This window comes from Medicago sativa, chromosome 3 (assembly GCF_051527215.1).
Source record: "Medicago sativa cultivar Bolivia chromosome 3, Bolivia_mono, whole genome shotgun sequence".
Classification (NCBI taxonomy): domain Eukaryota; kingdom Viridiplantae; phylum Streptophyta; class Magnoliopsida; order Fabales; family Fabaceae; genus Medicago; species Medicago sativa.
In genome coordinates, this window is record NC_140751.1 from 21,801,422 (window position 1) to 21,826,098 (window position 24,677).

The following is a 24,677-nucleotide window of genomic DNA, read 5'->3' on the forward strand; positions in this document are numbered from 1 at the left end:
AAAATAAGAAGATTGCATAATAAGAAGATTGCATAAACATAATCAATAGACTCAGAGATTAAATGCAGAAAACATCATCAATCAAATATATATATATATATATATATATATATATATATATATATATATATCATTCACATCATTAAATAATTACTTTTCACATCCGTAAACAATCAACTTTCACATCATTAAATAGAAGTGAATTTGAATAAGTGAGAGGAAGAGTTTTCATATATTATCTTCATATCCGAGCTGAGCATAGAAAATCACCTCAATTTATCACAAATATTCCTTGTGTTTAGGAGTCCACCCTATAAAATGTTTCCATATGCATCTAGAACACACATGTTGATAGACATGATTAGGTTAATTTTTCAATTGGTCCACGAATGTATATTTGTTGTTAAAATGTCTCTAGTGCTTGGCCTGACAAAACAAACATGTAAAATATAATCATATATTGAAGAAAACTTATCTATTATGTAACCATTTTTTTCGACCAATCTATTATGTAACCATGAAAAAGATAAATACGTAAAAAAAAAATGCAAAATGCAGATTGAAGAATGAAATGACAAATATTCATCAGGCTAGAGAAATAGTAAAAACAACTCATTAGGTTAGAGAAATAATAAAATTTGAAAACAACTCATTAATCCGCAACAATACAAACTAAATCGTCATATGATATTCATTTTTAGTCCAATTTCAATTAGTTTTATCCTGAAATTTTGACGTTTAAAAGAATTCATATTTAATTTATTACACGTTAAAAAAATTCTATTTTTTTATAAACGAGATTATTATAATGTTTTTAACAAATCTATTAAAAATTATTTAATAATATAAAAATTTAAGTATAATTAAACAAATTTCAATTTAATTGAGACAAACACATACTTTTAGTCCTTGTAAAATTAAATCATACATAAACTTGTAAATTTTTAAAAGATTTTTTACATAGTTATTTATATCATTATACAAAGTTCCTCTGAAAAAGAAAAAAAAAAGAGAGTGCAAAATTTGATTGTTAGGTTCAAATTTTCTTTAATTTAATCTTAAAATTTTGGCTTTAAAAAAACAATTAAAACCCTGCAACCACTATCAATCTTTTACTTTATTTGTTTTTCTAATAAATTCAGTTAATTATCAAGTTGAACGACAATCCATGTGGAGAGGATAACTTACTAGTTTATTACTTGAGTATGATTTGGTGCACTTGTCAATCAAACAACAAGTTTTGGGCGGCGTTGTCGGAGATTGGTGATATTTCCAAGGTAATCAATAGAGTTTATTTTTTGAATAATTAGGTTAGGTTAGGTAAGTTTTCTTTTCCGTTTTTTTATAGTTTTTTTATGTTTAAGTTTTGATCAAATTGGTTTAATTGGTTAGTTTTTGTTTCCGTTTCCTTCTATCCTCACTTTTAATTGCGTTAACGCATAGCTCGCGCTTCAATGTTCATCTTGTTTGGAACACAAACCCCGTGCTTAGCTCGGGTTTGTTGGTAGTTTACTGTTAAACTAGATTAGAGAAAAGTTTAAGAAAAACATGTATTTCTAATGCTTTCCATCCAGTGAATTATGTAGAATAATTTAACACGTTGAAAAGACTCGTGTTGGTTTATGGTGTCAGTCGGCAATCCTAAAAGCAGGCTGGGATGTTACATGAGGCAACACGACAGGAGCAGTACCCACAAACCACAACACGACAACTGTTGCGAATATATCGACCGATCTCCAAAAAAAGTGAATCCAAAATCACAACTCATGACTTGATAAAACTGAATCCTAAGTATATTGACTAAATATTATACTAAAACAATATAATTAACTTAATATATAACATGATTTTGTATTATTGTTAGCCTTTGAGTAAGAACTTTTTATGTTTACATTATGGTTGTGATGAGTCATAGATAGTATTATTTATTGCCTTATTTAGTTTAGTTTTAAATAAAGATTTGATTTAATTATATTGCATTTTATTTCCTTTTAGAATATTTTACTTTAAATTGTCTTTTATTTTATTTTAGGAACGAATATATGGTGGAAGGTGTCTTGGAGCAAAAGAAAGAGGACTGGAGCAAATACAGTGCGAAAATACGAAGATATGGAACAAAAATATGTTCCCACCAAGTCAGAAGCTTGGCACGGCCAGTGCCAACATGTGGCACGGCCGTGCCACCTCCCAGAGCCTCTTTTGCTGCTTTTTCTTCGGGCCCAAGTTACCCTGTTGCAGCTTTACTGTTTTACCCTTTTAGTTGCTTAGTTTCTAAGTCGATTGTAAAGCTATAAATAGAGTAGCTCTCCACCATAAACATTCATCCTTTACTTTGTTTATTTCAATTGCTATTTTAATAAAAGTCTTTATTTTCCCTTTTACTTTCTTTGCAATTTACTTTTATCGCATTCTCTCTTCTTCCCCCATGTCTACGATGAACATGAGTGAGTAGACTTCTTTGTCTTGGGATCGTTGGATAAGTCTAACGACGTAATCCGGATCAAGCCAAGTCTTAAACCTTAATTAATTGTTACCCTAATTCCTAATCTAAATTCACCGTTTTAACATGAATTAATTATTATCAAACTGTGGAAGCGAACGCGGAGGGTTTGATAATGGTTAATTCATCATCACAGATATCAATTCATAAAGCGAACGCGGAGCTTTGATATCCGATCAAGTGAATTTAGACAAGGTTTGCGAAACATGAGAATAGTCTAGCAAACCTTGGGACATATAAAGTTTCGATCTTCAAGGGTCCCAAAGGCAATCACCCATGAGAATAGGTGTGATTGTTGGAGGGATACACTCACTGACTTCGAGAGGAGCTGTGATATGCTAAAGAGAAACTTGTCCTTAGTAATTAGGATTAACGTTTAATTATAAGTTTAAGGCTTGCTTGTGAAAAGATTCGTTATTATGATGAACCAATGATCCCGAGGCTTTTTAATATTATTGTTATTTACTTTCAAAAAACTGCACTCTCCAACTTCTTAATTCTTTCTCCTCTAATCAATATCTAAAGGCTAATTAGATTGACCAACTCCCTAGCGGAACGATACTCTTACTTACTACTATTACTTCGATAGGCCGTGCACTTGCGGTTTGGCTCTATCAAGTTTTTGGCGCCGTTGCCGGGGAGTTAACTAATTTAATTAGCTTTTTCTTAGTGATTAGAATTCTCTCTTCTTCTTTCTCTTTTTCTTTTTATTTTTAACTTTTTATTTTTCTGTTATCGTTAACTTCTTGGGTTCTCAACCTTGTATGCGAAGAACTAGAAATCAAGCGGTATTCATACCCGAGATCGAAAGGTTCTTACATAGAAGGAGGAGAGCAGCACAAAATAACACCGCCATGGCCAATCGCACTCTCAAAGAGTATGCAACGCCGTCTACGGCTGAGCCACAAGCTGTTATTGTGTACCCAACGGTTGAGGATGACAACTTTGAAATCAAGCCTGCCCTACTTAATTTGGTGCAGCAAAACCAATTCTCGGGATCCCCCACAGAGGATCCCAATCTTCACATCTCTGTTTTCCTACGAATTAGTGGAACCATGAAGGAGAACCAAGAAGCCGTAAGACTTCATCTCTTTCCCTTTTCCTTAAGGGATAGAGCTAGCGCTTGGTTCCATTCCCTCGAAGTCGGTTCCATTACTTCATGGGATCAGATGAGGCAAGCATTCCTTGCCCGTTTCTTTCCACCATCTAAAACCGCTAAACTTAGAGACCAAATCACGCGGTTCAATCAAAAAGATGGGGAATCTCTCTATGAGGCGTGGGAGCGTTTCAAAGAAATGCTAAGACTTTGTCCCCACCATGGCCTAGAGAAGTGGCTTATAGTCCACACTTTTTATAATGGCTTGTCTTATACCACTAAGATGTCTGTTGATGCAGCTGCAGGTGGAGCACTTATGAACAAGAACTACACGGAGGCGTATGCCCTAATTGAAGACATGGCTCAGAATCATTACAAATGGACCGACGAGAGAGCCATCTCTAGTTCTTCACCCTCCAAAAAGGAGGCAGGTATACACGAAGTCTCTAACTATGACCACCTTGCTTCTAAAATTGATACACTAACTGAAAAACTTGAAAAATTCAATGTTAGTGTTATCAATTCTGCTTCTACTCCTTCTTGTGAAATATGTGGTATAACTGGTCATGCTGGTGTTGATTGCCAACTAGGTAGTGCTACTAATGGTGTTGAGCAAATGAATTATGCTCAATACAACCAAGGGATGCGACAAAATCAAAATTTTTATAAAAACCAAAATCCCTATGGACAAGTAGCACCACCCGGTTATGCAAACAACCAAAGATTCACTCAAAAATCCAATTTGGAAATTTTGTTGGAAAATTCTATTGCCAACCAAAACAAACAACTTCAAGAACTCAAAAACCAAACTGGATTTCTGAATGATTCTCTTTCCAAGCTCAATACCAAGGTTGATTCTATTGCTACTCACTCTAAAATGCTTGAAACTCAAATCGCTCAAATAGCCCAACAAGTGGCTACATCTTCCCAAACACCGGGAGCCTTTCCTGGTCAAACCGAAGCCAACCCCAAAGCCCAAGTTAATGTCATATCTTTTAGGGGTAGTAAGTTAGGCGAAACTTTTGCTAAGGTTAAAAACATTGGGAAAGAGAATGTCAAGCCCTTAGGTGATAAAGTTGTGATAGAAGAAGCTAAACCACTTGAAGAAAACAAAACTCCATCCCCCTTAAATCCCGAAAAGCTTAAATTAGAGGGTAAGTTTGAAAAATTTGTTAACATACTTAGGAAGATTTGCATTAAACTTCCCTTACCTGAAGCTTTGTCTAGGATGCCTCTATATGCCAAGTTTTTAAAGGAAATTTTTTCAAAGAAAAAGGCTATAGAGCATAATGAGACAATAGCCTTAGCTAAGGAAACTAGTGCAATCATCCAAGAAGCACCCCCTAAGCTTAGAGATCCAGGTAGCTTTGCCATACCATGTGAAATTGGGAATGAAACCATAAACAAAGCCTTATGTGACTTAGGAGCTAGTGTTAGTTTGCTGCCTTTGTCTCTTTTTAAAAGGATAGGGATGGGAGAATTGAAACCTACCAAAATGGAACTAAAGATAGCTGATCGTTCTACCATGAAACTTGTAGGATTTGTCGAGGACATACCTATTAAGATAGAGGGGATATACATCCCCACTGATTTTGTAGTCGTTGACATTGAAGAGGACGACGACGTCCCTATAATCCTAGGTAGACCTTTCCTCGCAACTGCGGGAGCTCTCATTGATGTGAAACTTGGTAGGATAGTCTTTCAAGTGAGTGATAAAATGGTAGGATACGAGTTGGAAAACGTTATGAAGGGTCCCGCTCTTTACTCTTGTTGCATGCTTAACGATCATGTTGTGAAAGAACGTTTTATAGCGTCATCTACACAATATGATATCTTTGATCCATTCTAAGGACTCTTTCTAACCGTCAAGCTAATGACATTAAAAGAGCGCTTCGTGGGAGGCAACCCACGCATTTAATCGCTTTTGTTTTGTTTTTCTTTGTTTTAAGTTGTTTTGTAGGTAATTGTCCAAGTGTGATTCGAAAAAAATCAAGAAATTGAAAAATTTTGAAGCCCCCAGGACCAGAAAGGTGGCACGGCCCGTGCTAGGTATGGCACGGCCGTGCCAAGTTTTTAAGCAAAAAAAGGGCCACTGAAGTCAGAATGTTGGCACGGCCCGTGCCAAGGATGGCACGGCCGTGCCCGACCTCTACACCACATATACCCACAAATTTTTCTTTCTTCTTCCTCATTCACAAACCACAACCATCTTTCATCTTTCAAACTTCTCTCTAAACCACCATAACCTTCAAACCTTCAAACCTTCATATCTCCCTCAATTCTTAACCAAATCACTCCATTCTTTCCCCAATCAACCACAAACTTCACCCAAAATAAAAACCACCAATCAAAAACATCTTTCATCCATCCAAACCCACAATTCACCAAAACCCTAATCCTTCAAAACCTAACCCAAACACCACAAAACCTTAACCAATCTCCATATCCAAACCAACAAAACTTCCTTAAACATCAACCCCAACCCTAAACCAATCCTTTCCACCAAAAATTTTCCCAAACCCTAAACCTTCAAAACCAATTCTACCAAAGGTCAATGGCTTCAAGAAGAAGTGGTAAAGAACCAGCAAGCTCTCAAGGAGGACCTCCCCCAAAGAAGCAAGCCCAAGTGAAGAATCATGGGATCCAGTTCAAAAACAACAAGCAAAGGGACAGGTATAAAAATCTTATCTCTAAACATCTGCACCCTTCTCGTTATCCTGATTCCCATACTTTAGATATGCTAGAGCTGCTTGATGATGTTTCTAGGTTGATAGGAAAGTTAGGCTGGACTGAATTGCTAAAACCTATGAGGGGTTATGAAAATTTCACTTATGAATTCTTGAGCTCAATAGATTTTACTAAAGATAAGATGAATTTTGATAACCCTAACCATAGAGTTGTTTTCCGGTTAATGAATATTGATTATGACATGTCACTTCAGCACTTTTGTGATGCCTTAGGCTTTGCAAATGAGGGATATATTCATGATCATTGGGACCCCAGCCTTAAACCGGATAACTATGACCCAGCTGCCTTTTGGAAACAAATCACCGGTCTTAACAAATACGTCCCTAGGGCGAACAAAGCTAGCAATATTCACAACCCCGTACTTAGGTACCTTCAGAGGGTAATGGCTTGCACTATTTGGGGTAGAACCGAGCTAGGAAACACTAGAACCGATGAATTGTTCATGCTTTGGGCAATGCTCCACAACCACCCCGTCAATACCTGTTTTTATCTGATTGATCACCTAGACTTTGTCGGTACTAGACCGGCCGGTAGAGGAGACATAGTGGTGGGTGGCATCATTACATATATAGCTAGGTGTTTTGGAGTGGGTGAAGATGAGGGGATCAAACCAATTGAGGGAAATAATAGGCTTAACATAGAAACCCTTATTGCTATGAATTTCATCAAACATCGTCCACCCCTCCATTACCAACTTAAGCTAAATGTGCCGATCATGTTTTTATTGCCTAACCCATCTCGGACTACCACCGAGGTGGAAGAAAATTGGTTGTATGATAATGATGTGCAGGTTCTTGGTGATGATGAGGGAGAAGGTGCTAACTTGCACCATGATGAAGGAGAAGGTGCTAACTTGCACCATGAAGAGGGGCACCATGGCCATGAAACCGGTGAGCTTCATGAAAATCAACAATGGACATGGATTCACAATGAAATCGAGAGGATGAGCACCGAGCAACAAAGGCAAGGTGTTGAGATCTCCGGCCTTCGCAATGAAGTTCAAAGGGGCAACCGTGTCAATGATGAAAATAATGAGATGCTCCGTCGGATGATGCAACACCTCCAACTTCAAGGTCCTCCTTACGGACCTCAATAAACAAATGTGAGCTTTCCTCTTCCTCTCTTCCCTTCTTCTTCTCCCTATCTCTCTCTCATTCTTCTACTCATCTCCTTCTTTCATCTTCTTCTACTTCTTCTTCTTCTTCTTCTTCTTTTAATTTCTTTTTCTTTTGAATCATTGAGGACAATGCTTCCCCTAAGTGTGGGGGGGGCCTAATAAAGTGTCTAGAGTCGTAGTGTTCCCAAACTCCCTTGAACTTTATTCTTTTGTTTTGTTTTTATAGCAAGAGGCGTAACTAAGTAGCTTGTTTTTAATGTAAATATGGCATGAAAATTTTTGTTTTGTCTCTTACTTAGGTTGCTTCTTGTACACGAAAGTAGTTTCTTGTGTTTCTTATGTTCTTGCTATACCCATATCATGTTTTATTGTGAAAATTCTCCAATGAGAAAAGCACCCGGTTGCAATCCTTGAGTAAATGTATGAATAGGTATTTTAAGGAACACGTTCTATCTTTAGTGTTAACTTAGACCCTTTAAAGTCTTAAGAGTAAAAGTAGTATAAGTTTGTGTGGGAAAATTAATCAAATTGTTCTTAATTGTTATATTCTTATTAATTTGTTAATGTTAAATGGGGCGGGAGAATGGCACCAACATGTGGGGGAAAGGACAATCCCTAACTTCCTAATTGTGGTGGTGACTCCCTAATTTGAACCTAAAGTGAAACAAATTCATCAATGCTAGGGGGAAAGGACAATTACATCCAAAAAGACTTCCTACGCGGAGATGAAACAAACAATAATTTTGCAGCACTACTTAGGGTGATTTTGAATCTAGGGGGAAAGGACAATTACATCCGAGAAGACTCCCTACGAGGATAGATAGCCCCTAAGCATCTGCAGCCCCTTGTGCTTAATTGTTATATCTAATTTAATGTTTAACTTAAATTCCCATCACTCTTATATGAAATGAAGAAAGGACTTTTCTCGGTTACTTTAGCACTAAGGATAGAACCTATTCCTCATAATATCTGTCTTATACAGGAGCAAGAAAAGGGTTGGACTGCACACACACACTCACTTGAGACTTGATGTTGGGTAGAATAGGTTCATGAGAAGTATTTGAAATTGTAATTAGTGTACTTGAGGCAAAACCTTTCTTTGAGACTTATGTTCTTAAATATTGCCATAAATCAATCTTTGTTGCTGCTATGTTTGCTGCCTTTTGCTTGAGGACAAGCAAAGATTCAAGTGTGGGGGAGTTTGATGAGTCATAGATAGTATTATTTATTGCCTTATTTAGTTTAGTTTTAAATAAAGATTTGATTTAATTATATTGCATTTTATTTCCTTTTAGAATATTTTACTTTAAATTGTCTTTTATTTTATTTTAGGAACGAATATATGGTGGAAGGTGTCTTGGAGCAAAAGAAAGAGGACTGGAGCAAATACAGTGCGAAAATACGAAGATATGGAACAAAAATATGTTCCCACCAAGTCAGAAGCTTGGCACGGCCAGTGCCAACATGTGGCACGGCCGTGCCACCTCCCAGAGCCTCTTTTGCTGCTTTTTCTTCGGGCCCAAGTTACCCTGTTGCAGCTTTACTGTTTTACCCTTTTAGTTGCTTAGTTTCTAAGTCGATTGTAAAGCTATAAATAGAGTAGCTCTCCACCATAAACATTCATCCTTTACTTTGTTTATTTCAATTGCTATTTTAATAAAAGTCTTTATTTTCCCTTTTACTTTCTTTGCAATTTACTTTTATCGCATTCTCTCTTCTTCCCCCATGTCTACGATGAACATGAGTGAGTAGACTTCTTTGTCTTGGGATCGTTGGATAAGTCTAACGACGTAATCCGGATCAAGCCAAGTCTTAAACCTTAATTAATTGTTACCCTAATTCCTAATCTAAATTCACCGTTTTAACATGAATTAATTATTATCAAACTGTGGAAGCGAACGCGGAGGGTTTGATAATGGTTAATTCATCATCACAGATATCAATTCATAAAGCGAACGCGGAGCTTTGATATCCGATCAAGTGAATTTAGACAAGGTTTGCGAAACATGAGAATAGTCTAGCAAACCTTGGGACATATAAAGTTTCGATCTTCAAGGGTCCCAAAGGCAATCACCCATGAGAATAGGTGTGATTGTTGGAGGGATACACTCACTGACTTCGAGAGGAGCTGTGATATGCTAAAGAGAAACTTGTCCTTAGTAATTAGGATTAACGTTTAATTATAAGTTTAAGGCTTGCTTGTGAAAAGATTCGTTATTATGATGAACCAATGATCCCGAGGCTTTTTAATATTATTGTTATTTACTTTCAAAAAACTGCACTCTCCAACTTCTTAATTCTTTCTCCTCTAATCAATATCTAAAGGCTAATTAGATTGACCAACTCCCTAGCGGAACGATACTCTTACTTACTACTATTACTTCGATAGGCCGTGCACTTGCGGTTTGGCTCTATCAGGTTGTTAGGGGAATTTAAACTAATTACTTAAGGTATTAGTAATTTCTCCTCAAGCACTACGTTGGCTCTTCAACTCTACATTTCCACCTTTCTTCCTTGAAATGTCAAACACAAAGTAAACAATAATTGGTCAAGAAATTATGCAAAAAAACGAGATATTGCCTCTCAGTTTTGAGGCTCGATTTTGCCTCTCGGTGTTAAGAAAAGTCATTTGGAGCAATTTCTCCGATATTCGCAGATAAAATCTAAAAAGGGTAAAGGATTTCAATCCTTTCTATTGGATGTGGCAAAAAAATCTCATATTTCATCGTTTGAATCAATCTTTCGAAATTCCGAAGTCGTAGCTATGCTTGTTAGCTTTCAAACACATGGTCACATGCTTCGATTGGATAAGGCTCAACCATGTTACGACCTTTTTAGTGAGTAGGGGTCAAACATGAGTAAAATCCAACTATTAACATGAAAATTTACTTACCCTCCATTCTGGCCGAATTTTTTGAAAATGCTAAAAATCAACCATTAGTCATCACAAACATACAAAACCACAAAATAAACAATAATTGGTCAAGAAGTTATGCAAAAAATGAGATAAATGAGTTCTTTTTATATATGTCGTCAATGAAATTTTAAATGTTGCCAATAACATTCTTAATTCAAAATTATTAATTTCCATGAAATTAATTTTGGCCCTGAAATAGTGGTTGGCCTTGTTGAGTATCTTATTCTCAACAAAATTTTTAGGCTTTAGGCAACGAAAATTTAGCCCACGGCTGAATAACTGTTGGCTAAAGGTGTATAGGCCACGGATTTTTACACGTTGGCAGGGTTCTATACTTTGTCAGGTGAGTAGTATAAATCCGTCGCCTATTTAGATATATCCACGATTCTAAAACCGTGGGAATAACGTAGTCGTTGCCTATTCCTCTTAGGCAACGGAGTTTGGGAGTTGCCCTTTCGTTTTGAATAGGCTGCATCTATAAAAGCGCGGCCTAAAATTATTCTTGCCACGGTTTTGGTAAATATTATACCACATTGAATAACCGTTGCTAATAATATTTGCAATCTAAGGACACAAAATATTTCATAACCTACGAATTTCCCTTTTCTTTTTTGTGGGCTAAAAATATTATGTCACATAAACCTTAAACACATTTATCTTTCTAATTTTGAAGGTTTAATAATCAACTACAACTAAATCATTGATCTAAAAATTAAATAAAATATAATAATTGTTTTTTTACTAAATTAGGAGCAAAATAACATTAAAGAGGATAGAGAGAGTAGCAACGAAGTAGGCACCCCAATATATTAATACTTTGTCAAGTGCCTATAAATATCAGGGTTAAATATATATTTTGTCTCTATAAATATATCAACATTTCATTTTAATCTATCTAAAAATTTCTTTCAACTTTTAGTTCCTATAAAATTTTTCATGTTCACTTTTGGTCCATCCTTTAAAGTGAAATCATATGTAGAATTCATATTTTTGAATAAAATTTTGCTAAAAATTTCATAATATTATAAAAATATCTCCCAAAAAAAATTAGAATTTTTTAACAAAACATGAATTTAATATGAACTTTTATATTTTTAAAGGTTGAAAATTCATATTTAATTTGTGTTTTGTGATATAAAATTGTAATATAAACTGTTTTTATGATATAACAACAAACTGGATCCAATCCTAATCAATTATAATGTAAAATTGTTTTTATGATTTGAAATTCCTCAAATTTTTACGATTAAATAATTTAAATGACCTAAGTGGTACAAAACAAACTTAAAGGATCAACTTATAACAATTAAATAACTCAAAGGATATAAGTGGTACGAAAAAAAACTTAAAGGATCAACTTTTTAAATAACTTTAAAAACATCTCTTGTGTAATTTACCCTTAATAAAAAAGAGATCACAATTTGAACATAAACTATGATTAGGGCCGGTCCAACATATTAAGAGGCCTAAAGCAAATTTTATAATGAGGTCGTTTGAAATTAAAAAAAAAAATTAACACAATGCTTAGTAATAGCATAGTAAATCAAGTTTTGTTGATTCTTGGATTTGAACTTAGGACCAAAAGAATTTGAGGCTCTAAAATTGACCAACTATGCAAGATAATGATTATTAATAAGTCATATTATATATTTATAGTTAAGTCCTCGTGAGCTTAGCTCAATTGGTATGGATAATGCATAATATATGCAAGGTTCAAAGTTCGAACCTCGACCACCACAAAAAAAAAAAATCAATCAAAAAAAATATTTAGGGGGATTAGTCACTTTAGTCCCTGAATACATATAAATTGCAAAATAGTCCCTGAATGTAGACTTTGTTAGTCAATTTAGTCTCTGAATGCAGATTCCGTTAGTCACTTTAGTCCTTGAAATTGACCAACAAAGTCTACATTCAGGGACTGTTTTGCAATTTCTCTGCATTCAAGGACTAAAGTGACTATTCCCCAAATATTCATAGCTAAATTAACTTTTTAAGCACTTTTTTAATCCAAAATCTTGAGGCCTAAAATCCTTACTTAGGTGGCTTAACCTTGGGCCAACCCTGACTACGATAAACACCTAAAAAAACATATACTATGATAAAGTATATTTGGCAAATAAGATTAAAATAAATATTTTATAGTGTATAATATTGTTGATATTGTGTATTATAAAGAATATTATTTTTCATATTATAGTCGAGTAGTTTTATTTTCGTGGGACATATATATACGTGTGTGTGTGTGTATTATTACTAGCGTTTAGGCAGACACTCTATGTCCATCTGACTGCTCATTTTATTGTGATAATGTGTGTACATTACGAACAATAGTTTTTATGAAATTTTAATTTAGATTAAAATTATAGGTATATATATTTTACACTTTCATTGCACTATTTATTGTGTTATTTTATCCTTTAAAAATATTATTTTAAATTTTAATTAAAAGTATTATTGACAAAAGTTTGGTTACAATTTGAAAGTCACAAATGTTTGTACTTGTAAGACATACACGTGAGAGTCCATCTTTCCGTTAGCTTGATATAATTTATTTCTAATAGCTTTATCTTTTTAATCCTATTAATTTAAAGATATTTTCTTTTATTTTATTTTATTTTAAAAAATGGAATCTCAACCATTATTATGTAGTTTAGTGGTGGTGGGTTGACGGTTCAAAAAACTTTGCACATACGACCAATCAAAATATTTTATTTTATTTGAAAAAATGGAATCTCAACCATTATTAAGGAGTTTAATGGTGGTGGGTTGACAATTCAAAAAACTTTACACGTATGACCAATCAAAACATTCTATATTGTCACGTAAATTAAAAATATTAATTGATATAACAATTCTAAATATTTTGAATGGTTATATGTACACGTAATAAAATAAAATAATTATTTATTTCTATTTCTCACATTCCCTTCTTTCATGTTACACGTTCATGATATACTAACCACACAATAATGATTATATAATTTATATCTTTTATCTTTCATGGCCTTCTCAAAATTTAACCCCACCCACTTATCCTTTTTGTTTTATTTTTTTCTTTTCTTTTGTTATCTCCATCGATACAGTAGAACACAATTTGAGAGCCACAAAAACTAAGCCCCTTTCTCTCTTCATAACCACACCACCACCATACTCCTTTCCATGCATTGATAGGAGAAATTAAGACCATTTTCTAGTGTCTCTTCACACAAGCTTTCCATTGAACTAAATAGAGCTTCATTTTGAACACATCATTTTCACCCTTATATCTTCTTCGTCGCACACTAATTTGATAGAACCACCGTGTCGAAGTTCGTACGGCGTTGTGGTAATCTTCAATTCAAGGGTAAGTCTCCTCCTTCCTTAAATTGCTCAGTTTATACTTGAAAATCAAAAAAAATCTAAATTCCTAATGAACCCTAAATTTTATTTTCTATATAATCTGAAATTGGCTTTGATCTTGACAATTTTTGTGTGACTTGGACTGTTATGTTAATTGAATGTTTATCTTATCTCATTTATGCCTAAAAACTGAGTTTTTTTATTTTATTTTATTTTGTTACTCTAATTTTCCCTTTTCCCTTGAATCTAAAATTGGATTTTTCTGGGTTATTTTTATACAATAAACAATTTCTATTTTGGGCGTAAGTTTATGAGCTTGGGTATTTTGGGTTTGTTGATAGTTGCTTAAAAGTTGTATAACATTAACAAATGTATTAGAGGTTTTAGTTGTGTAGGATTAAGTTATTTTATAACTTGTGGAATTGTTCCTAGTGTTGATATGATAGCTACATCATGATTTTTTTTTATGTTGAAAAAGATACTGATGTTGATGAGTTTGGTTCAAGTGTCAATAATGTCAAATTTGGATAATTTCTCTAGTCTTAATGTTAATGATGAGGAGTTTAACATGTGGATTGAGTGTTCACCCCCAATGACTTGTTAATGGGCATATTGGGTTCTTCCTAACAATTTTCTAATAGGAATGAGCAGAAAAAAATATTCCTACTATCTAGATGTGTCGTGGTGTCCGACACTTGTTTGACACTCGTACTACATGTGTCAGACAAGTCACGTAAGTGCCCAAAATAAAATAGTTTTTTCCTTTACTTTGACACTCCTTGAACCGATGTCTGATACCTATATAACTAAATTAATATATATATTTTTTAGGGAACTAAATATATATGCAGCGGTGTGCCGGTGTCCTTTGTTTTTTTTAATAGTAGTGTCAGTGTCTTGTCAATATCTATCCTTCATAGATTCTTCATAGTTCATTTTTTCTTTTGCAATTTTGTGGGTCTTAACTATCTTGAAGTAGTTATAGAGTAATGTGCACCAACTATTTAAGATCTCATTAAGAGATAACAATTTTCTCAAGAAGAGGAGCAAACAATTATGCGTCCTTATTTAATCTTTAACCGAAAAGTATGTAAATTTATTCCTGATTTAACATTACAATTATTGTTTTCCACAGTTAAAATTGATTGGTTCAATGTAATGTATTACCATAATCTTGTATTTGAATGGTGAGGCTATTACCTTCTGCAAATCGATCTATATTTAATTTTGTAGGTTGCATTGGCCTATGCTAATTGAAAAAGTGAGTAAGATTGTTTCTGGACTGCTTGGCATCAACTGATATTCTTCTATTTGACCTTATTTTTTTATGTTGCAGACAAAGATGCGGAGATTCACAAGAAGATATGGTTTGGAGACTCGGAGAAAATTAGACGAGTTTAATTGGAAAAAGAGTATATTGTAGTTTAATTAATTTTAACTATCATGACTGTTTTCCTCATTATTTATTCTTTATTTATTCAAGAAAGAATTTATTCAACACTTGAAAAAAGCCTTGGTCTCATTAGCATGTTGAAAGTCTTGAAGTTTAGGTGTCAAAAGTCTACTATAAGTTGAAGTGTGTTGTCAATCGATGATAATTTTGATTTAAGATGTAACCACTTCATTAGACATTTGGATGTTATTTTTGGCATGTACTTATTAAAAAACTTGTATAATTTCAAGATTGTTGTTTGAAGTATTTGATGTATTCAAATTGAAAAAAAATCAAATTATTGTGTGCATCTTGTATGTGCAGAATCAAGGGCCAGGCTACTATTATTTTGAAAAATGCAGCATCACCATAGGATATATGGGGGATACGCCTGTAATATAAATTTTTTTTTTTAAAAAACCCTTGTTGCCACGGTTTTTCATTGTGGCTTTAGGAATAACCGTGGCCTAAAACAGTGACTGCAAGCCGTGGACAAAACAAAACCGTGGTCTAAAACGATTACCTAATACGTGGCCTCTTCATACATTTAGGCGACGGTTGTAGCATTTAGTGGCTTAAAGTGAAATAACCGTGGCCTATACGAATAGGCAACGGCCGTATATACCACGCACGGATATCCGTGGCGTGTTCGTTTTGGCTACGGTATTGACGCTTATAGCCACGGTTTTGTGACGTTGCCTAAACTGAAAAATGGTGTAGCGATTGGATAAGGCTCAACCATGTTACGACCTTTTTAGTGAGTAGGGGTGAAACATGAGTAAAATCCAACTATTAACATGAAAATTTACTTACCCTCCATTCTGGCCGAATTTTTTGAAAATGCTAAAAATCAACCATTAGTCATCACAAACATACAAAACCACAAAATAAACAATAATTCGTCAAGAAGTTATGCAAAAAACGAGATAAATGAGTTCTTTTTATATATGTCGTCAATGAAATTTTAAATGTTGCCAATAACATTCTTAATTCAAAATTATTAATTTCCATGAAATTAATTTTGGCCCTGAAATAGTGGTTGGCCTTGTTGAGTATCTTATTCTCAACAAACTCAGCCTTGACTAATTTGAACTATAAGTAGAATAGATAATAAATATTTGTGACCCACGAATAAATACTAAATATTAATAATCATATATCGGCATTATTAATTAAAGTGACTAATAATTATGTAATAACATTGTTATTTTTTACATTATTTTTGTCAAAGAGATTTAAAGGTGGGCAAAACATTTCTTAAAGGAAAAACAAAGTTCAAATGAAAAACATGACATCTAAACTATGTTGGCCTCCTATTATTATAATCTATAATTTGCAGCATTCTAAAATTATTATAATAATTAAAAGGAAAATGATAATTACAAATATTGAGGGACTAGACCAAAACCCAATTAAGGATAAAACCTGAGTATTGGAAAAAAGTATAGAGCAATTAAACAACACAAAGATAACATAAACATAGATCAAAGTGCATAGGATATTATTAAAGTAAGAACATTATGACATAAAAATAAATTATATGTAACATAATTATTATACATACTATAACAGTTACATTTTTAAGCACACACAAGTGAAAGTTACGGAATTGCAAAACGGCTCTTCTTCAGGAAATTTACACCCAAGTTCTAGCATATTTTCGAAACAATCAAAGTGATATTTGCATTTCATAAGTGATGTTCGCACTGCAATGTCAAATAACAAAAAAGTATTTTCATTAAAGGAGTATGAAATATTATGTTATGTCTAATATAAATAAGAAAATGAGAAATAATGTCAAAAATTACTTACTGCCATCGGTTACCACGAGATATAAAGAAAGAAAGATTATCAAAGCATAAACAAACTTTGAAATGTGAGTCATTTTTTCTTCTTTTACATGTAATCAGTAAAAAATGGATGAAACATTTTATAAGTAAAAATTTATTGAATTGATGTTTTTTTAACATCAATTCAATGTTTTTTAACACTTAAGAGTTAAAAAACTGTTTATTAAATTGAAGCTAGATCGGTGCGTCAAGTTTATCTTTTAGCTCACTCAATTAACCAGTTATACTTTGATCTTGAACAATTATTCATTAGATTTTTTTTATTTTTTCACTCTTCATAATAGAGAAGGGTCAAAATACCTAAATATGTTTATTAAATTGAAGTTCTTGTTAAATGTCTCGCAACTAGATCGGTGCGTCAAGTTTATCTTTTAGCTCACTCAATTAACCAGTTATACTTTGATCTCGAATAAACATTCATTAGATATTTTTTTATTTTTTCACTCTTCATAATAGAGAAGGGTCAAAATACCTAAATAGAAATAATAGTGATGAAAGATAAAAAAAGTTAGCTTTCAGAGGAACTTGGCATTAAAAATAAAATTGATCAAGTTTTTACTTTCAAGGATTTTGATTCAAAACAGTTTGTTTGAAAGAAGCACGAAGTTATAGCTCTTTAAATCTTAAGCGAATAATATAAACCTCATCATATGTAAACCACAAGAAGGAGTTTAACTCATGGTGAGCTTGACCACGAAGATGAAGATGAAATGAAACATCAATTAAAACATGAAAAGCTAAATTGATAGACAATAAAGATTTAAGAATAGATTACACTCCAACAAAAAAAAAAACAGGCGAGCTTGAAGGATCACTAAAGTAATCATAACTCTAAATCACTAATAAATATCACTCAAGCTCATCTTCTTACATTAAGTATATTATTCTTTAGAGGGACTAGGTTTAGAGAGTTGCGCTTAGGGTTTCTAAAATTTGTGAGTTAGGTTAAGTGTCTTAAAAAATCTATAATGCTCGATCACAAGGGCTCTATTTATAGAACCACCTGTGTGGTCATCAAGCCAAACACTTAAATACACCGTACCATATTGTTCAACAAATTTTACTTAAACCCATCGTACCATACGATGGACCACATTTCTCAATTTTCATAGATTAAATAATAAGTCATACTTAATTATGTAATTACTAATACGCCCTACTTATTATTTTATAAATAAGTCTTACTTATTTATTTCTCTCATATATATGTCCTTTGTGGGTAACCCTATAGGAGATCCTCACTTGGAAGGGAGTTGAATAGATCTTGACTTGGAAGAATTTTGTACCCGAACCTCCCCTTTCGGCTCTTGAGTCTATTTGTGGGGAAGCCTCCCCACACAAAGGAGGAATTTATGAATGTTCTAAGCGGATGAAAAGGCATTTCTTAGCTCCAGATGTTGCCAAGTGGAAGATGCTTGCAGACAGTGTTATGAGCTCTTTTCAAATGGTTTGTCTTTCCACCCTTCTGACTACCAATGATACTAGTGTCTTTGGGGATCCTATGTGGGAGGACGAGAAGGATAAGGCTCTCAAGACCCTAGAGGATGCTAAGAAGCGTCACTTGGAGGTGCTAAAAAAGTTGAAGACTGAGGGGGCCTCCAAGATTAAGGAAGTGGATGATGAGGCCAACCAGAAGATCGAAGCTGCTAGGAAGGATCAGAGAGATATTGAGAAGAAGCTGGATAAGGTTAAGGGTTTTTGAAGTTGCTTATAACATTAGGTTTATTTTTCATGATGTTTAGATATATAATTAGGTATAGTTTATTTTAATAATGTCTATATAAATAGTAGCTATGGCCTAGAATCTTGTTACATCACCTAGCAGTCTTTGTCGTCATGTCATATGATTCTTGGATCTCAATTAAAAGTTTTGATATGCATAAAAATCTTCTGTTTGAGTGGGAATTTTTTTCCCTATGTGTTTTATTTGATTCAAAGGATTTTGAATCGTTTAAATTTTCCTATATTCCATTGTTGGGTTTGTATCATGCATTTTGATACGATTCATGATGTTTTTGAATCGTATCACTGTTGAATCGATTCAAAATCTTCTTATTCGTATCATTAATTCTTTCTGGACTTGTTTTTTTAAGACATTTATACGATTCACAAACCCTTGAATCCTATCAACCTTCATCTGGGAATGGTTGAATCGATTCAAATATAGTCTGAATCGTGTCAATCTTAGTATCTCCAGGTTCACTCTTTTCCACATGTTTGATACGATTCAGAATATGTTTGATACTAATCAAAGCAAAATAACCTTTTAATCGTTCATCTACAGATCCTCAAGGATCCAAAAGACTCTCCCAAAACAGCCTTAATGACGGATAATCCCAATTACTACTATCAAGTCATGCCTTTCGACTGATACAATCATGACGAAAGTAGTGAGGTCTCGAAATCATTCTCGATTACAAGGGGACCCTGAGGATCAAGCACCGTAACTCTCATGATTCTTCGTGGAACTCTATCAGTTGAAAATGATTAGGTTTATGATGTAGAAGAGACAAAATTTTGCTAGTTTTGATATTTTCATATGAATGTGACCATTGCCGAGGAAAGAAAATAGGGTGCTGGCAATCATAATTGCATTTAGTTTTCTATAATATGCATCCTGCCTTGCAGCTCAAATGGGATAACCAACCAAAGAAAGGTGACACAGATATAATTTCACGTCTTCTAACTGCTGCGAACTCGAGATAGAATTTCACGTCTTCTAACTGCTAGTTTTGTCATCTGTTTCTCCCTCGTACACTGAAATTCGCAACACCACTGGCTACAATGTAACGTCCAACCACTGTTTAGTCCCACACTTACCTGACCATGGCGCAAAATGCTGCTTTTGACTACCTAGATTTTGCCTTGCAGACCAAAAAGTATAAACAAAAATAAACTTATAAAAGAAAATCTTTAGAAGTAGCAACATTAAACCCACAATTTTGTAACCAAATAGTTGGATATTTAAGACTCTAATTCACTTCAAACCCCGTAGCACGGACTTCTACACAGACATCTGACACAAACTCCTTCACGGACACCAACACCGCCATATATTAGTTTGTCAATAAAAGAGATTTAACTTGAGAATCAAAATACATATATGTTTATCTAACACGAACAATTTCTTTCATTCAAAAAAGTTCTAAAACAATAGAGTGTAGTATTTGACCTTCATTTATCCATCTATTATCGAAAAAGCTAAAAATGTTGTAATCAATTCTAATGTTTATGATTCATCATTGATCAATATATTTAACTCTTGTATCTATGGTGTGTGGAAGCAAAAAAAAAAAAAAACAGTTTAAGACATTTGTCTTAGTTGTTTAATACGCCTTGTATGAGTGTTATATAAGTGTTGGGCACCGATCTACGGAATATCGAAGTAAAGAGAAAAACAATTTTATTTATGACACTTATCTTAAATCTTTGAGTGTCGTACACCATGATAATTGTAATCGTAGAGTTTTATCTGTGCTTCCTAGGTCAAACCATGCTCTTTGAATTAAAAAAGAAGGATCAAACACACGACCCCAAAATATTCAAATATATAAATATAAATCCACAAAAAGTAGAATCATGAAATAAATTATAAACTGTAATATAGTAACAAAGCAAGAAAATAAATACAATTTTGATTTCATGGATTATCTAGCTAGTTGACAGATTTCTCTAGGGAAAAGTATTCTTGTTAAGGCCTCCACATTTCAAGGACTTTTTTGATTTCAATCTCCTGAAAAAAACTTCTGCATAACAAATCCATGTAGCTCTTGAATCCCCCCACCGTGCCTTTTTTGTAAAACCCGTCTTCTATAACTTATCTTGGTTCTGGTCCAGCTGAAAAAGTAACACCGTAAACAATTTAGATTACAGGCTGAAAATGTAGGTGATTTATCATTTTAACAAACAAGTACAACATCAAGAAGTAAATCCGAAGACTATCAAAGAAGGAAAAAAACTAAACTAAATACAAAATATATTTAAAAAGTTGATAATATATTTCACCTTAATCAGTGTATGATGCATGTAACCTTTGCTGATGGTGAGTTTTGAAGCAAAAAGTCCACTACACCATCAGGAATGGTTTCAGGTTGGTCCAAAGAAAATTCGGTACCTTCTTTCTCAGTCTTGGAAAATTTCAGTTTCATGTATAATGGACATGAAAGCGGTATCATTTTTATTTCTAGTGAGTTCAAGTTACACAAGGAAGTGAGCTTAACCTTTGATAAATCAGGAACAAAGGAGAGAACCTATTCAATGAAGGATATGATGGTGAATTAGGATAAATAGACATAGTTCGAAATAAATAGATAAAAACTTATTCAAGTCTAGGGCAAGGTTTGAAGACTTTGGTTATACGCAGTCCCTATATGTGCAATCGTCATTTAAATAAGTAACAACTTATCAATCAATTAATAAGTAACAACTTATCAATCGATTAATTTGTTTTTGAACGAAACTTATCAATCAATTAATAACTAGTCTAATTTTATTTCGCCTTTCGTAAGTAAATAAAAAATTTCTCACTATCTTATTTTATTTTTTAGTAACAATTTGTCTCTATCTATATTCTTTAATTAAGTTAGCGAGTCTATCTGTTTTTTTTTTCTTCTTTTTGTTTTTCTTGTAATTTCTTGTATTTATAACTGCTAAAAGACTTGTGCGAACATTATAGTAAATATATTAAAAATACGAGTCTTCTTAACCAGTGCACTTAGGGCAATGGTTAAGAAATTTACAAATAGAAATTTTGTCTTTAAAATATAAGATACAAATGCTCAAGTACACAAGCAAGAGACTTCAAATACTCAAGCACACAAGCAAGAGATTTCCTATGCTCATGCACAAAAGCAAAAAACTTCTAAACAAACAAATTATAAAGAATAGGTTTGGTTGAACACTTGATATACAATCAGTGGTGTTCACAAGGCAAAACAGTTCAGACTGTAAGACTTAAGAATTTCTAAGATATGAAAGTTTAAGAAATTTTAGTGTTTGATGCACAACAGTTTCAGCAGTGTTTTGACACAGTTAATATGTTGTAGAGTAACTCAAAGTCTTCTAGTCTTCCTTCCTTTATATAGATGTATGAAAGAGACATTGTAGAGGTGTCAGCGCATCAAAGAATCGTTCTAAAAGCTTGATCAATCAACAATGATCTGTTGCTTGATATGGTTAATGTCCTAGGAGGTAATAATTCAAAAACCATTCCTTGATAGGTAATTAACAAGTAGAGACACAGTTGTAGCTTGTACACAAGAAATGTTGGAGTAGTGGAGTAGTGGTTGTACAATTGTACTATTGGCCTTTCTTTGTCATTTCTCTATGGATAAACATCCAATGCTTTCTAATTCTTTAGAAATATCCATTGCTCCAGTCTTCTATTCCTTCTGCGTATTTGTGTCTTCAAAAATAACTAAATTTAGGTTATTCACTTCAGACTCTGATGAACTTCATACTCTGTGTGAACTTTAGACTAGACGGTCTTCATACTCTGATGTCTGAAGGTGAGAAAAGCACAAGAAGGGGGGGGGGGGGGGGTTGAATTATGTTAGCTTTTTCTTCTTTTTAAACTAAGTCCCGAGTCTGATAGAGTTCAGAGTCTAATGCAGCGGATAAAGTCGCTACTACAGAAATTATTTTTTACATCAGTTGGAAACGACTTTTTACATCAGTTTGTAACCGATGTAAACTGATATGATGTGGTAAGTCCACATCCTTTCACATCAGGTTGCGACTGATATGAAATCTTGAATTTCTACATCAGGTCCACTTGCACTGATGTAATAGACGCACTTTGAAATTTAACCCTGCAGTTTTCACATCAGTTTTATGGTAGACACTGAAGTTAAACATGTATACTTCACATCAGTCCTTTTACCCTTCTTCTTTTTAAACTAAGTCCCGAGTCTGATAGAGTTCAGAGTCTAATGCAGCGGATAAAGTCGCTACTACAGAAATTATTTTTTACATCAGTTGGAAACGACTTTTTACATCAGTTTGTAACCGATGTAAACTGATATGATGTGGTAAGTCCACATCCTTTCACATCAGGTTGCGACTGATATGAAATCTTGAATTTCTACATCAGGTCCACTTGCACTGATGTAATAGACGCACTTTGAAATTTAACCCTGCAGTTTTCACATCAGTTTTATGGTAGACACTGAAGTTAAACATGTATACTTCACATCAGTCCTTTTACCCACTGATGTGAAATCCAAAAAAATTTTAAAAAAAATGCTTTTTTTTTTATACTGCTTACCAGATCAGCTTGAGACCTCTTTCCTTTTATATTAAAAATAAGAAAAAAAAAATTATGGATATTTTTATGCTACATCAATATTTATTATATAAAAAAGTACATGCATATATAAATACAATCAAAGAAGTTATATTATAGTAATATCAACGTAAATCTATAACATCTTTGGGCATAATATATATTTATCAAATTATATATATACCCCAATCAAGCATAGCCACAACATAATTACATAATTACAACCTAACCAAACATTTTTATTCCCAAATTCATATAAAATCAACAACAAGGGAACAAAATATCTAGTTCTAGCTATTATGGATCAAAATTATACAACTCAGTCAATTAAAATAAGTTTCATTTAAAGTAAACTTAATAGTATGATCTAGGAGAGTAAACCTTAATGAGGTTTCTGTTGAAGCAGAGGTCCATATCAGATAAAATAAAACATCCATACACCAGAATTTCTTTGAAAGCCATTGCTTTGATCAACTAATACACAACCTGAATCACACCCCAAAAAATTAAAACACTAAAACAGAAGGGTGATTGATAATAAATCAACAAAATTCGATATGTCGGTGATGTTAATGAAACAATTTGATAATGAATGAAGAACTCTCACGCTACACCACAAAACAGGAAAAGTTCTAGAGGGTGATTGATGATTTGTGTGATAGTTTAAAATGGGATTGATGTTACACAGAAAATGTACGCCTGGAACTGCAATGACTTTCTAGATGAATACCAATAAAAAGAAATCGAGAAAGAAATAGACCTGTCAGCCGCAACCATGCATGCATCATCTCATGAGCTAGAATCGATCCGGTAAGTAATCTGTGAAAAAAAAACAATTCATGCATAAATTGATTCATTCAAGGGATGGACGGAAACAAAGATGCTGATGCAATAAGAGGGAAGAAAAAAAAACCTCACAAAATATCTACAACGGAAGTAAAAAAAACTTTTAAAATATTCAGATGAGAATCTTATGTGACAATGAAGCATTATTATATTCTTATACAATTTAATGTCAAAACCGCAACACATGCTTGGCAGTAGTATTCCTTTTTTTATTTTTTGTTCAACTTCCCACTACAAGAAAAAAGGTTTTTGGCAGCGACATGTGTCGTTGAGAAAAATGAAAAGTTGCTGCGAAATGTGCTTTTCCCAGCGAAAAAAATATCGCTGCATGTCGTTGGCATAAGTGCTGTTGCGAAAAGTTTTGCAACAACACTTGATGTCGCTGTGAAAACTAATGTTTTTGCAACTACAACTATTGTTGACTTATGTCACATGTCACAATGACTATACTCGTTGCGATAAAGTATTTTCTCCAACAACTAAAGTTGTTGTGATAAGTTCTTTTTTGCCAACAATACAAATTGCTGCTATTTTTTATTAATGTCACAA

General features: G+C 33.5%; 3 long non-coding RNA genes and 1 other non-coding gene across 4 annotated transcripts; 1 reads left to right on the forward strand and 3 right to left on the reverse strand.

Annotated features, from left to right (window-relative positions):
- Positions 1–3,717: 3,717 nt before the first annotated feature.
- On the reverse strand, positions 3,718–3,824 carry LOC146936372 (small nucleolar RNA R71). Its single transcript, XR_015033621.1, has one exon. It is a non-coding gene; the product is annotated as a small nucleolar RNA R71 (small nucleolar RNA).
- Positions 3,825–13,394: 9,570 nt separating this feature from the next.
- On the forward strand, positions 13,395–15,416 carry LOC146936373 (uncharacterized). The gene is made up of 2 exons (XR_015033186.1): positions 13,395–13,721; positions 15,054–15,416. It is a non-coding gene; the product is annotated as an uncharacterized LOC146936373 (long non-coding RNA).
- A 1,213-nt stretch (positions 15,417–16,629) lies between these two features.
- On the reverse strand, positions 16,630–17,103 carry LOC146936374 (uncharacterized). Its single transcript, XR_015030573.1, has 2 exons — positions 16,962–17,103; positions 16,630–16,855 (listed from the first exon to the last, which is right to left on the reverse strand). It is a non-coding gene; the product is annotated as an uncharacterized LOC146936374 (long non-coding RNA).
- A 6,270-nt stretch (positions 17,104–23,373) lies between these two features.
- Positions 23,374–24,359, reverse strand: LOC146936375 (uncharacterized). The gene is made up of 2 exons (XR_015030575.1): positions 24,043–24,359; positions 23,374–23,768 (listed from the first exon to the last, which is right to left on the reverse strand). It is a non-coding gene; the product is annotated as an uncharacterized LOC146936375 (long non-coding RNA).
- Positions 24,360–24,677: the final 318 nt, after the last annotated feature.